The sequence below is a fragment of the Pinus tabuliformis genome, chromosome 7 (assembly GCF_031772625.1).
Source record: "Pinus tabuliformis cultivar Carrire ecotype Pingquan chromosome 7, CPIR1, whole genome shotgun sequence".
NCBI classification, from domain to species: domain Eukaryota; kingdom Viridiplantae; phylum Streptophyta; class Pinopsida; order Pinales; family Pinaceae; genus Pinus; species Pinus tabuliformis.
The window spans coordinates 1,067,789,376-1,067,802,047 of record NC_142293.1 but is presented as its reverse complement, the minus strand read 5'-3'; positions in this window follow the sequence as shown (position 1 = coordinate 1,067,802,047).

The window sequence follows — 12,672 nt, the reverse complement described above, 5'->3', positions numbered from 1 at the left end:
ATTGTTGTTGGTTTGAGACTGGAATCATTGGGTGCTTAATGCTTTGAAGGGGCTGAAGATAGGAATTCCATTTGCTGGGAAGGAGATGCTGGATTGGAGCCCTCTGGGTTGTATCTCTTCCTGAACCTTGTTATTCATCAATAAAGCTATCTTGGTTTCTCCTATATGCTGATGTATTTTGATGTATGAATGTATTAGTGTATTTGGTTTATTTCTAATCCTAAACTAGTTATGAATGTGAATATCTGTCTTTTTGTAGTGTTCTTCTCTTGTCGCAAGTAGTTGTTCTCTTGTGATCTTGCAGGAAGTTGTAGCTGGATAAGCAAGAAGGCAAGTAGCTGTGAACACCCAAAGAGAAGGAAGATCAGATCGAGGGACAAACGGAAGACACCGGTAAGTCTATTGATCTCTCTTCTTTCACATTTCATAAAGGAAGAAACTAGTATAGCTGTACTCGTTTGTTGCTAAGGCACTGTCACACCTTAGGTGGATAGGATCGTCCTGCATAGGCATTTTTCCCCACAACACCTTGAACCCTTAGAATATTATGCATGCAACACTTCTCTCTAGTGTTTTTTCTCTAGCAACTCCAGAAACAAAAAAACATCCAACTTGAATCAGAATGATGCCTCTATCATCAAAATCTCTGACTACTATTGCCTCTATCGACTAAAAACTTTACACTTCCGTTGACTCTGCCTTTAGGTATTATTTTCAACCCTCTCTACACTTCTTTAGCATCTAACTGCTCTAGCCTCTATCACTTTGATCTCTGACTACATCAATCCCACTGATTCCTCCCGCTACTAAGTACTTTGGGCTCTCGTAGCAAGGTACGATCCATGAGATAAAACCACTCAATGGACCCTGCCCAATTTCAACCCTCTTGGGACTATCACTTCAAATTTCCCACCTCACACCTAGAGGTATGTTTTCATGTGATCCCTCTACCCACTTGGCTCAAAATGTCCCCCTACTAGAGGTCTCTGCATGACTGGATGCCTCCACTCGGTCTTCTCTTAGCTTCTCTAGTTGTGGCTACTCCACAACTTCCTGAAGTTGTTTCTTAGGCTTCTTCTGGGGCTGCATGTTGAGAGGTAATTTACTCTCTCTCTCAACCACCAAGTCTCCAACCTTTTCCTTTCTCCTCGAGGCTTTGCATGCATATTTAACCTCAAGAGAATACCGGTTCTTGGCTAGCACACCAATTTGTTTCATATGTCCCGTCATCACGAAATTTTCTGGAAAAAGAGCTAATTTTAAATCAACCATATCTCCCTCATACGAACTTCGGTTCGACCGATGTTTTTTTTGAGTTTGGGTATTTTTTCACAAAGAATCCAAATCTTCTATTTTTTTCTGAAAGTTTTTCACAAAAAAATTCAGATCTACTCTGCAAACTCGCGGACCAAAACTCAAAGCTTTGAAATCTCCTCTAATATATTGTTCTCAACTTCGATACCATGTAGAAAATTTCTACAAATCTAGCTCTGATACCAAGTATAAAATCTTGTAGATTCTCAAGCTCATGTAATCTACTAAAACAAGAGACAATAATCTACTTCTACTCTTTATAGCGAAAACACATAAAGATCGAGAAAAATAATAATCGACAAGAGGAAGATAATCAATGGCACATAACACAATAAGTATCTGGGAAAGCCACAACTCAAAACCCCACTATATGTATTGTATTAATCAGAAATTCAAGATGATAATACAATTCTTGTTCTCACAAGAACAATCCCAGCACTCTGTAAAATAAATCTCCCATCTCACAAGCAAGCTCAAGCCAAATCCATGCCTCTTTTCTGCTCTCCAAGCCTCCTATTTCCCTGTGCCCTTGGTCAAATAATTTGGATAAATACAATATGCGTTGTTTAACCTAGAGCTTAACCTGCACAATTATTTCCTATCCTCCGCCTGATGACTTCCTTTGGCCAATACTTAGCCAAATTTCCAAGCCTCCAAGCTTCTAATTCTTTGCAAAATTCCTGAGAGGATTAGCCCGTATTTAAAGGGAAATTCCTCATCCAAAAATGTGTAATCCCTTCAAGGATCAATTATTGATTTCATGCACTATCAGTACAACTCTGAAAATTATACAACAAATAGTACATTTTCCCTCCACTCTAGTCTCAAATGGGTCTTTCTCATAATTGACATGCATGGGTTTCTGATGAGGGAATCTTTAGTTAACTAGAGTAGAACTAGTTGAGTGCACTAATGCCTCAACTAACAATTAACTCACTATTAGTTCCTCAAACAGTTTGGAATTAATTTAACTAGACTTAACTTAGTAAACCAAGTTAACTAATTACAATTCCTACTTAACTCATCCTAGACCCCTATAATATAGGGAGAACATATACATGACTTCAGAAAGACTTCCAACTTGAAATTCCTAAGTTAACTAAGTCAAATCACTCTAGTTAACTATTACAAGTTGCTATGAGAATAAAATTCGATTTTAATTCTAAGTTTAATTCAAGGACGAATTAAACTGGAATTTCTGGATTCTAGTTTTATCATTTCTTGTTGCTATTTTCAACACTTCGCTACTACTGAGCCTGTTTAGTACCTTGATGAAGTTGCTTGCTTCACTTCTCTTAACAAGAAGCCTTTCTCTTCTTTCACCCTTTGTTTATTTTATTATTTTATGCACATTGGCATTTTATAAGCATTTATTTCACCATGGGCGGAAGAAGAATCCTGACTTATTTAACGAGCAAGAGAGGTTGTTCCTTGTTTTGCAAAGACTCTTATGTATACACCTATGAAATTAGTTTTCTCACTTAAATATTTCTCCCTTTCCCTTCTCTACTCGACTAAGCTAACATGTTAGAACCAAGTAATATAAATGACCAATTCAACTTGAGCTTTAATTTAGGATGATACATATTTTCCATATGTGCATCATTGAGCCTAAAATATATTTAGCCATAAACAAAGAATTAGACAAAAGATAAGCCAAGCGTTGCGAGTTGTCACAGTTTCCCTTTCGACTTTTGCCACGTTACCATAGAACCAAGCAGGATGGATTTCATACGTGGTCTTATTAAAAAATAAATGTTGTAAAATACACGAAAGAAAACATGTCACAACATAAAAGATAGAACATATGAAAGAAAAGTAAAGACCGGTAAAGGGGACTGCAAAGACCAAAATTCAAAAGGAAAGGGGAATACATAAAAAGTGGTGTAATGCAAACATAACTAGAATGCAACTAAGAAAAGAACACAACTAAACATAAATCCTAATCTATAAAAAATATAAGGTTAGGATCATGTGAAATCAAATTTCTAATGAAGCCATGATAGTTTCTCCTGACGTGTAAGTAGAAAGCTGTAAGCGATCAACAACAATATAAAATAATGTGCAATAATAAAAGTACTTACTTGAATCACTTGCACATAAGGATGAAGCTCACATCTATAGGAAGAAAAGTATGATGTAACAACTTGCTTTAACCAGCCTACAACTTTACCATGTCGATTAGAATAACGAATATACAAACTTTGAAGGTTGCTCATGAATGTACCATTGTTTGTATTTTTAGTCTCAGCAATCATTAAGAAAGATCGAAACTTATTATTAAAAATGGAGCTTGCGAAGTAAGATACATCTAACCATTCAACGATTGGATCATGTTATTCAAAAAAAACAATTTGAAAACCCTGAAATTCTTGGAAAGATGAGATTTCAATCAACACAATTGAATTATGGAGAGAGTCTTGAAAAGAAAACATAACCTGATCTCACTCAAAAACCTTGTCAAGATAGTGACGACCTGACATAACCATCAATAATAGTTGAAGTTCCAAAACTATTTTTTAAGTATCTAAATAGTGAAATGATGAATCATAAGGATCAACAAGATCACTGATGTAAAACAATTGTCTTTATATGTACTAGTGGGAAAATGATTAATTGAGTGATAGTTTTTGGAACTAGTGTTATGATGATATTGATGATTCAATATATAAGATTATTATTTCTCCATTAGTTCACTTTGTACCCGATTACATACTAGATCAACAGTATGAGAGATTTGGGGATTAAAAATGATTACTGGAATCCTAAATCTAGGAAAGCAATTAGGATACCAGGTTGACGAAAGATCGGAAGCATATGCAAAACCAAATATGGTATTTATATCAGCATGAGGGTTTTGATCCACAAAACGATTCGAGAAATGAATGATACTCAAAAGGATTGATTGTTCTAGAAAAATGACTAACTTCATAGCATACACTAGAGAGATAAGTAGTTGATTATTCAAGGAACAATTTAACAGGAAGGAATCTTTCAACTGGTGATAATCTTTGTCTCGATAATCAAAATTACATGCTTCAAAGTTGTGTACATCCAATAAAGATATGCATTCCAAACTTGGGTTAGATACAAGGGATTTTCATGAAGAAAGGTTAGCCAAACATTAATCTTTATCCCGATTAAAAAATTTATCTTGAGTATTAATAAAATCAACTTGAAAATGTTGAAAATCCTTCAAGAGTGAGCTTACATCCAGTGAAACAATGTTGAGAAGAGAATTATGTGAGATGATCCAGATCTGATTTAGTTCAAGGACCTCATCAAGATCGCGATAACCTGACATAACCATTAGCGGGATACGAATTTCCTCGACTTCCTAGTGAGTCCCAGAACCTTCAAATGTTGAATGATAAAAAATTGAGGGCATAATCACATCAACATTTGTGTGAAGATAATTTCCATCGATTATTTCTGCAAGATCATTATGAATCAAATGGCAACTTTAGGAATCAACCGTTTCATCAGATGTCTCAACATCACCAAAAAAATTACCCAAATTGTAAGAAATATTTTCAATTATTACCACATCATATACTTCATCAATGGAAACCTTACCACCTTGTGTGTACTTGAGATCTAATTCATCAGAATGTGAATTGGAAGAATATTATATATTAGTTGATTCATCATACACATTCTGACACAAGGGCTAGAGAGTTGAGGAAAAACTTCCTGTGAGAAACTCTACTATGATTGAATCAAATTCCAAATAAAAACTATGTAAATCCAAGTATTCTTGTGAAGACAAGATATCATTGAATTTACTTGAGAATCCATCACCATATATGGTAATGGATTCATCAGTGTCAGGGTGATGGTTTCCCAAGGATTTATCTTGGTCAAGATATTTGGTTCCATTTGAATTATTACCAAAGTTACAAGATTATTTATCATCTAAGAATGAAGGAAAAACATCTTGACAGAGAGTAATTTAAAAGAGGGGAAGATATTAAAAGCATCTTCACCCTCCTGCTCCTCCACCTGTGGAATGTGAGCACCTTGTACCTAATCACCATTTGGACCAGCAAATTGAGATCAAGAGTATCTGAGAAACTTGTTGGTGGAGTGGGTTGATAAATAGAATCAAGGTACAAAGAGCCATGAGATGTAGATGATAGAGGATGACAAGCATCCCTTGAATAAGCAATACTTTCAGTCAAATCAAATTCAAGATTTGAATTATGCACATCAATGTCATATGGAGGAATGAAGGGATCAATCTTCACCTGAGGCTCCACAAACTTATTAGAAAATTCAAAGCTTTCTCAGATAAGATCTTGTCTATAGGGAGGAAATGAAGATAGGATAAGTGGATCAATGATTTTATTCTCAATTTTTCCAACTTCAATATCAGTACATGAGACTACTTTATTTGGTAACGGAAAAGGAGGGGGAGAAGGAACAAAAGGGAGAGTAGGTTCCTCCTTTGAAATTTTAAGTGCCTTGTGACTGAGAAAAGATGGGAGACTAATAAAATATTCAGATTCATATGGTTCTAAATAAATTCAAACTAAATACTGAAACTTTTCATTCATAAAATCCCAATCCACATCTTCCTCAGAAAATTCATAGCAAAGGTGAAGAAACCAATCCATAAAATCCTCTAATGATTCATTGTGTTTCATTCTAAGCTGATTGATCCTCTTATATACATTTTGATAATCATAAATATCAAATGTTTAATGAAGCTCCTTGAAGAGTTTTTCAAATGAATGAATAGAAGAAGATGGTAAGGTATGACACTATTGCTTAACTCGACCTTCAAGTGTGAGGTTGAATAATTTACAGGAAACATATTCACAATGCACTTCATAAAAATCACAGAACTTAAGAAATTGATGTGTATGTTTAGATATGGTTATTCCACCCTTTCCATCAAACTTTGATTGAGACAAGTTGTAAATTAGTTCCATGGGCATTTCAAGATTCACTCAATTAGAAAATCAATGTGAGATTATGATTTGGGAATGATCCATTTCAAGATGAAGATTCAAAACAGACTCAATGGGCTCAGCTAAGTCATCTGGCCCTCCTTCTAGCTAATTGTTGATGGTCTCCCCGGTATGAAGTCCCAATTAGACCTCACAACATTTGGGCTAGGATCCCCATCCAGATAATAGGCCCGACCATCATTATTCTTAGATATTTTCCTTGGCTACAATTATCAACATAAGATATTATGCACAAAACCTTTGAAATAAGCAAGTAAGTTAACATTGTGAAGCATACAATTGCAATATATATAAGGTATTTTCACAAAAGGGAAATAAAGAGTGGGCCTCTAGAAGAAAAGTAACAGTACTATCCTAAAAGAGACACATAAGATCATAGAAATAATCATTGATTAACTTGAAAATTAGTTCACAAGATAACAACAATCATAAAAGAAAGTAACAATGTGCATTCAACAAGGTGCATACCAAAGCCAATGAAATAGGTCATTTTCATTAATATATAGAAACATAAACATACACCACAAACAATGAAATAATAGTCTTACAACCATTCACAACATATGCATGAAAGTGGTTTGTCTCCAATAGATTTATAAAGTGAAATTCCCAAGATACACCATTCAAATGATACAATGTTGGCTCCAATAGTGGAATTTAAAGTCACCACTTGCGTGTCCAAAGAATGAATTTCTCTCCTATGCCAAGCTAGAGAATCCAAGGTGAAAATTCGTTCGCTTGAGCTATGAGGGTGTATTTATAAAATATGAGGTGACTCTCCACCTCCCTTGTAACTCTTGATGTTCCCTCGTGACTCTTGAGCTCACATGTGACTTTTAAAATTCCTATGTGACCTTTGAGCTTCTACATGACTTTATAACTTTCTAGTGACTTTTCACATTCCATGTGGGACCCTTGGGCTTCCACACATTTTACAGTTTCTCATTCTTGAAATTACATAATTACATTCCACAAATAATGTGTCAAAATACATGGGACCAAACAACACTCTTGTGTTGACACTTTGAATGACCATAGTTTCATGATTGTGATATGAGACTTGATGGAAAATTTATTGATGTGAGGATCCTTTCTCCACTAACATGTCTTCAACTCATGATGATTGATCTAGGATGTTCTTCATCTTCACCCTCTAAAGGGTCTTGATGAGTGTTGGAACTTTTCTATTCCATTTCTCTATCATGTTCCATAATTCCTTTATTCTTGCATGATAACATCTTTGTGTCTTGTCTCTACTATTATCCCCCACAATGTCCGAGGATGATGAGGAAATTGACGAAGGTAACCACGAACCAAGCTTTTGGTTTGGTAGCTAGCCCTACCAAACTAGAGAGGCCTCGCTCTATTGAATCACAGCCAAGAGATGACTGGATGATAAAGGGTTTTAGGCTAGATAGCTAAGCTCAGGTAGGTTTGGAAAGATTTAGGGTTTTGTTGCTGGGTAAGGGAGAAAAACTAGGTAGTTAGGTCAAAGGGAGCTAGGTCTAGGCTTTGAGAATCAGATTTGCAGAGATGTAATGGGGCAAGGTAGGCACACACTTTACCACTTTAGGGTTGTTTATGTGTATATGGGAGATAGGTATGGTTTCTAAACAAGCATGAATCTCATGAATTCATTTATATCAGAAGAAAACTTAACAATAATGTGAAATCTTCTCCAAAACAAAGCATTACATGAATGAATTATGTTTATTATCTTAGGAAACAAGCACATGAATCATGGAAATGGAAATGAAAGATACAATAAATTCAAACATATGATCATAAAAGAAAAAACATCGCCAAAACACATACCACAGAAATCCCACTACAATAGCTGCAAACTCTGTCTTTTGATTTCCAAAATGTCAAATATAGACTACAATGGTTCTCTCCTCAAATGCCTAACCTCTGGAAAATGATTCCCTTCCATCTTATATAGGAAAATACAACATATGACATCTCATCAGGTCGAAAATTCTACTCAAGGCTCATCATAACTGGCTTTGATGAGTCCTCACTGAAAACTAGGATAGTTGAGACAGTTTCCACAATTTATGCTAAAGTTTAGGAGAGCATATCTCCTCATTAATTACAATTTTCCTCATAAGGTGAGGCAAAGACAAACTAAGAAACCTAAATTAACATTAATAGATCATAAAATCTCAAATTTTCCATCATTTAGTACTCAAGAGGTTACCATACCATATGGGTCACACCAGAACCAGAAGGGTCACGCCAATTAGCAAAAAGGTTGCACCAACATGCACCAAAACAGGAAATTTTGCAGAAGGGTCGCGCCTGTTTGAATCCATTTTTAGGTATTTTTCCCAATTGAAAATTGAAATATGAAAGAATGGTAAACTATTTTTTTCTATCTAGTTTCTAGATCATCTTGAAGTTTGGAAAATGACAAATGGGAAGGCCTCCAAAAATGCATTCTCCCAACCTTACTCAGAAGCGTTGCACCAATCCAGATTTAGTGGCAGAGAGATGAAAAAGGTGAGGTTTTTTTAGTTTCTAATGAAAATGGGAATCCTTCATGAAAAACTAGGATTAGGTTTGGCATTTACTCATCATAATGCATCCATCCATGTAGAAAAAACCTCATTTGTATGTCCAGGGAAAAAGGGTCACGCCTCAACGCGGCGCTTCTGTGTGCCTTTTCTTGCAAAATCTCAAAAAAAATCCAAATTTCTTCAAAACTTTCAAACTTTGTTCCTTGGATATTATGGAAGATAGGCTAAACATTTTTGGATGTTTTAGTCACCAATTTCACTCTTTTACCCCTTTTTCTTGATTCCCTTTGCTTGTCCTAGACCTCTTTCAGTTTCTTGATTCTGATTTGTGCAATCTGATTCCTTGTTAGACAGTGATGGTCCATGTGCCTCAACATCTTATTGTCCCTGTTAGCTCTATCAATAATCTTCTCGAGATGGTCATTTACTTTTTTGATCCAATGTTCACTGTCTTCATTGATCTCCATAGCTATTCTGTCTTCAAGACTCAAATCCTCATTCAGTAGGTTTCGGTCTTTTTCCTTCTACAATTTTCCTTTGAGACCCTTTGTCCTAGGCCTCTTCCTCCCAACCTACCTCTCTTGTTCATCTTGCTCATCATGCCCCAGCACTGCTTTACCTTTGGACTCTTGCATACTAGTTTTAAACAAATATTTTTCTAGAAGCAGTTGCTTTGCCTTCAACTACTCATTTTCTTGCTCAAGCAAGGATATGATGAATTTGGCTCTTGCCACATTGTCCAAAAGCTCCGTGATATGAGAATCCTTCTCTCTGATAACTATTTTCATATTTTGATGATCATATTGCGACTCCAAGTCCACTATTTGTATGTCATGATGGATAGCCTCCTCATCCTGCAAATGTGATCCTTGTTGTGTTGATGTAGAAAGCTTGGCGCCTTCCACAATATGTGGAGCAAAAATAAGCATGTTCCCTCCTTTATATGTCTTGGTTACCTTAGGTCTAAGTGCCTCTGAAACCTTTGTCTGCTTGCTTTTTTAACCATGCTTCATAGACCTTGTGACCCTAGGCCCTAATGATGTTATTTTGCTAGAAGAAACAATGGGACTAATGACAGGAGCAGACTTTAATTTATCCAAAAATATTTCCCAAGTGAAACAAATTTGTGATATGAGGTTGTCCCTTGGTGTGAATTTTTTCAGTCATCTTCACCACACTCTTAGACAGAAAATTGCACAAATTAAGTGTTCTTGTAGAGGTGAAATGCATAAGTAACCTAACATGATACATGTATAATCTAGAGAATCTACCTTCACATGTAAAATACTTCATGATAAGCTTCATTAGAGGGGCATACTTGTTAAGCATATGTCTAAAAGGAAAAACATGTTCACAGGTCTCTCTGACATTAGGTTTTAGGAACATATTATAATCATCAAGGGACAATTCCATGCCTTTGAACCAGGTGTCACCATGATTTGGAATACCTATGGTTGAAGAAATAATACCTGCTGAGACATTGAACTCAATACCTCCTATGACAGCTTTATCCATCTTGAAATTTTGGGCAAAGATGCTTGCCAAAGGGACATGGGAACCAAACTCTGCAACCTACTCACAAAATTTCATACAACCAACATTTCTGAAACATTTCTTAGCAAATGGAGAAGCATTAATTTCTCTCAAGTTGGATGGCTCAAACCTTCAATTATGTCCTCCCTTGTGCACTTTCGTTTCACTCCCTTGTCCACTCTCCATTAAATTTGTTGAATGGTAAAACACTAGCCAGATGATGTTGATAAAACTGAAGTGGAAGTTTTTCTTAAGGTGAAAATGGAGTGGGAGGCTAGGGTTTGATGAAATCAATCGAAAATGAGTGGTGGAATGATAGGAGATTTTAAATTTATGGTTTTCTGGATGATAGATGATAGTGGTAGATCAGTTGAAGCTAGGTTTATTCACCAAGAATTTGCTGGAGAGAACCATGAGAAACAATCAATTCACATTGAGAAAAATCTTTGAAAGGATGGTGTAGATGCCCACTTACTATTTGCATATGCTTTAAGAGCCCTCGAATGATCTTTGAATATTTGAAGAAGTCGAGAATCTCTTTAAAAACAAGAAGAAACCCCTGTGGGTCAATCTGGTTCAGAAAGGTCGCACTTCCTTAAAAGAGTCACACTTCTAGACAGAAGGGTTGCGCTCCACTCAGAAATATTGCAATCTACACAGAAGGGTCATGCTCCTCCACAAAAGGGTTGCAATTCACTGCAGAAGGGTCACAATTATGTCAAAAGGGTCGCATCTTTGCACAGAAGGGTCGCATTTTACATAGAAGGGTCACAATTCACTTAGAATAGAGCAAAACCCTCAATTTTCACCAAGTTTTCCTCCTGCACGATGATAACTGGGATATGATTGGAAATTTGAAAGTTAAAATGAGTTAAAAAACTCCTCTTACCCTTTTAAACTTAAATTGGGGACCTTTACACTTTATGATCTCTAATATTTGAAACTTGGTACCTTTATGGCCTTTTTTGAGACATTGAACCTTTTTGGAAGTCTAAGCCGCAACCTTTGAAACTTAGAACCTTGAAGTAGTTATTACATATGAAAACATAAAATTACACTTGATATCAAATTTATTAAAGAAACTTGCTTATTACCACTCCTCCTTTGCCAGATTTTTATGCGTGGAATGAGAGTTTGTGATTGTGAAACCCTAATGACCTGATGGAGGTACTAAGCAGAATGAAGACCATGGTGAAATGACTGAAGTTATGATGATATTTTCAATGACAGCACATCCAACTGAGTGATGGTAGTGACTGGACATGGAAAGATTGGAGTGGAAATAATCCTAGACACACTAACCAGTGACCAAAGTTTTTGCATGGAAATTCTGAAAGAGAACATTTGATCACTGGTGGAAGGAAAAACTGACTAACACTAACATTAGCTCCAGCTGGGGATGGCATCTCCATAGGAGGTGTCAAGAACACTGTAGACCTAGTAGCCATATTCATTGGGCATGGAGTCAAAATGCAAAACCTAACTTGAATTTGAAAACTAATTGACTGACTTTTACAAACCATAAACAAAGAAAACAGAAACTTTAAACCATCAGTTGTTCGAGAAGTCTTATGGCCTTCTCCTCGGGCTTCAAACTCCTAAAATAGCCACTACAAACTCTGACATGAAATTTAAACTGGTATATACAATGATCATGAAAATTTCCAGAAATTTTTTAGATGTAGGAGTGCTTGATAAGCCTACCACTGATTTCTCCTCCCGAATAAATTTGGCCATCCATCTCTTCCAACACATAAGCATTATTCCCCCTTAAGGTTGAGATTATATAGGGTCCCTTCCATAGGTTTTCAAATTTTTTGTATTTTCCCTTCTCTTCATTCTGTGCATCCCAACGAAGAACCACATCACCCATGTTGAAGTTGTCTTCATTGGTTTTGCGGTCATAAATATTTTTAATCATTTCCTGAAGTTTGGAAGTATTCTAAAATACCTCTTCCCTAGTTTGTTGTAATTGAATCATTTGACTTATCCTTTGTTTCACATCATTCAGTTCGCTGCTCACTTCCTGCAGAAGTTTCATGACAAGAAAAACAAGGGATGAAGTAAAAACAGTATCAAACACCAACTGAAAAGGAGACATACCTATGGATGTTTTAATACTGACTTTGTTTGCCCATAAAGCATTAATGAGCTTTTTGTGCCAGTTATTTTTATTGACCTCCGAAACTTTCTTAATGATGTTGATTAGAGATTTGTTAGAGGATTCAGCCAGCCCATTCCCTTGTGGGTAATAATCAGTGGAATTCCCCAACGTAATATGGACTTGAAAGCAACAACATTGTCAGTGATTATTTTCTGTGGGCAACCAAATC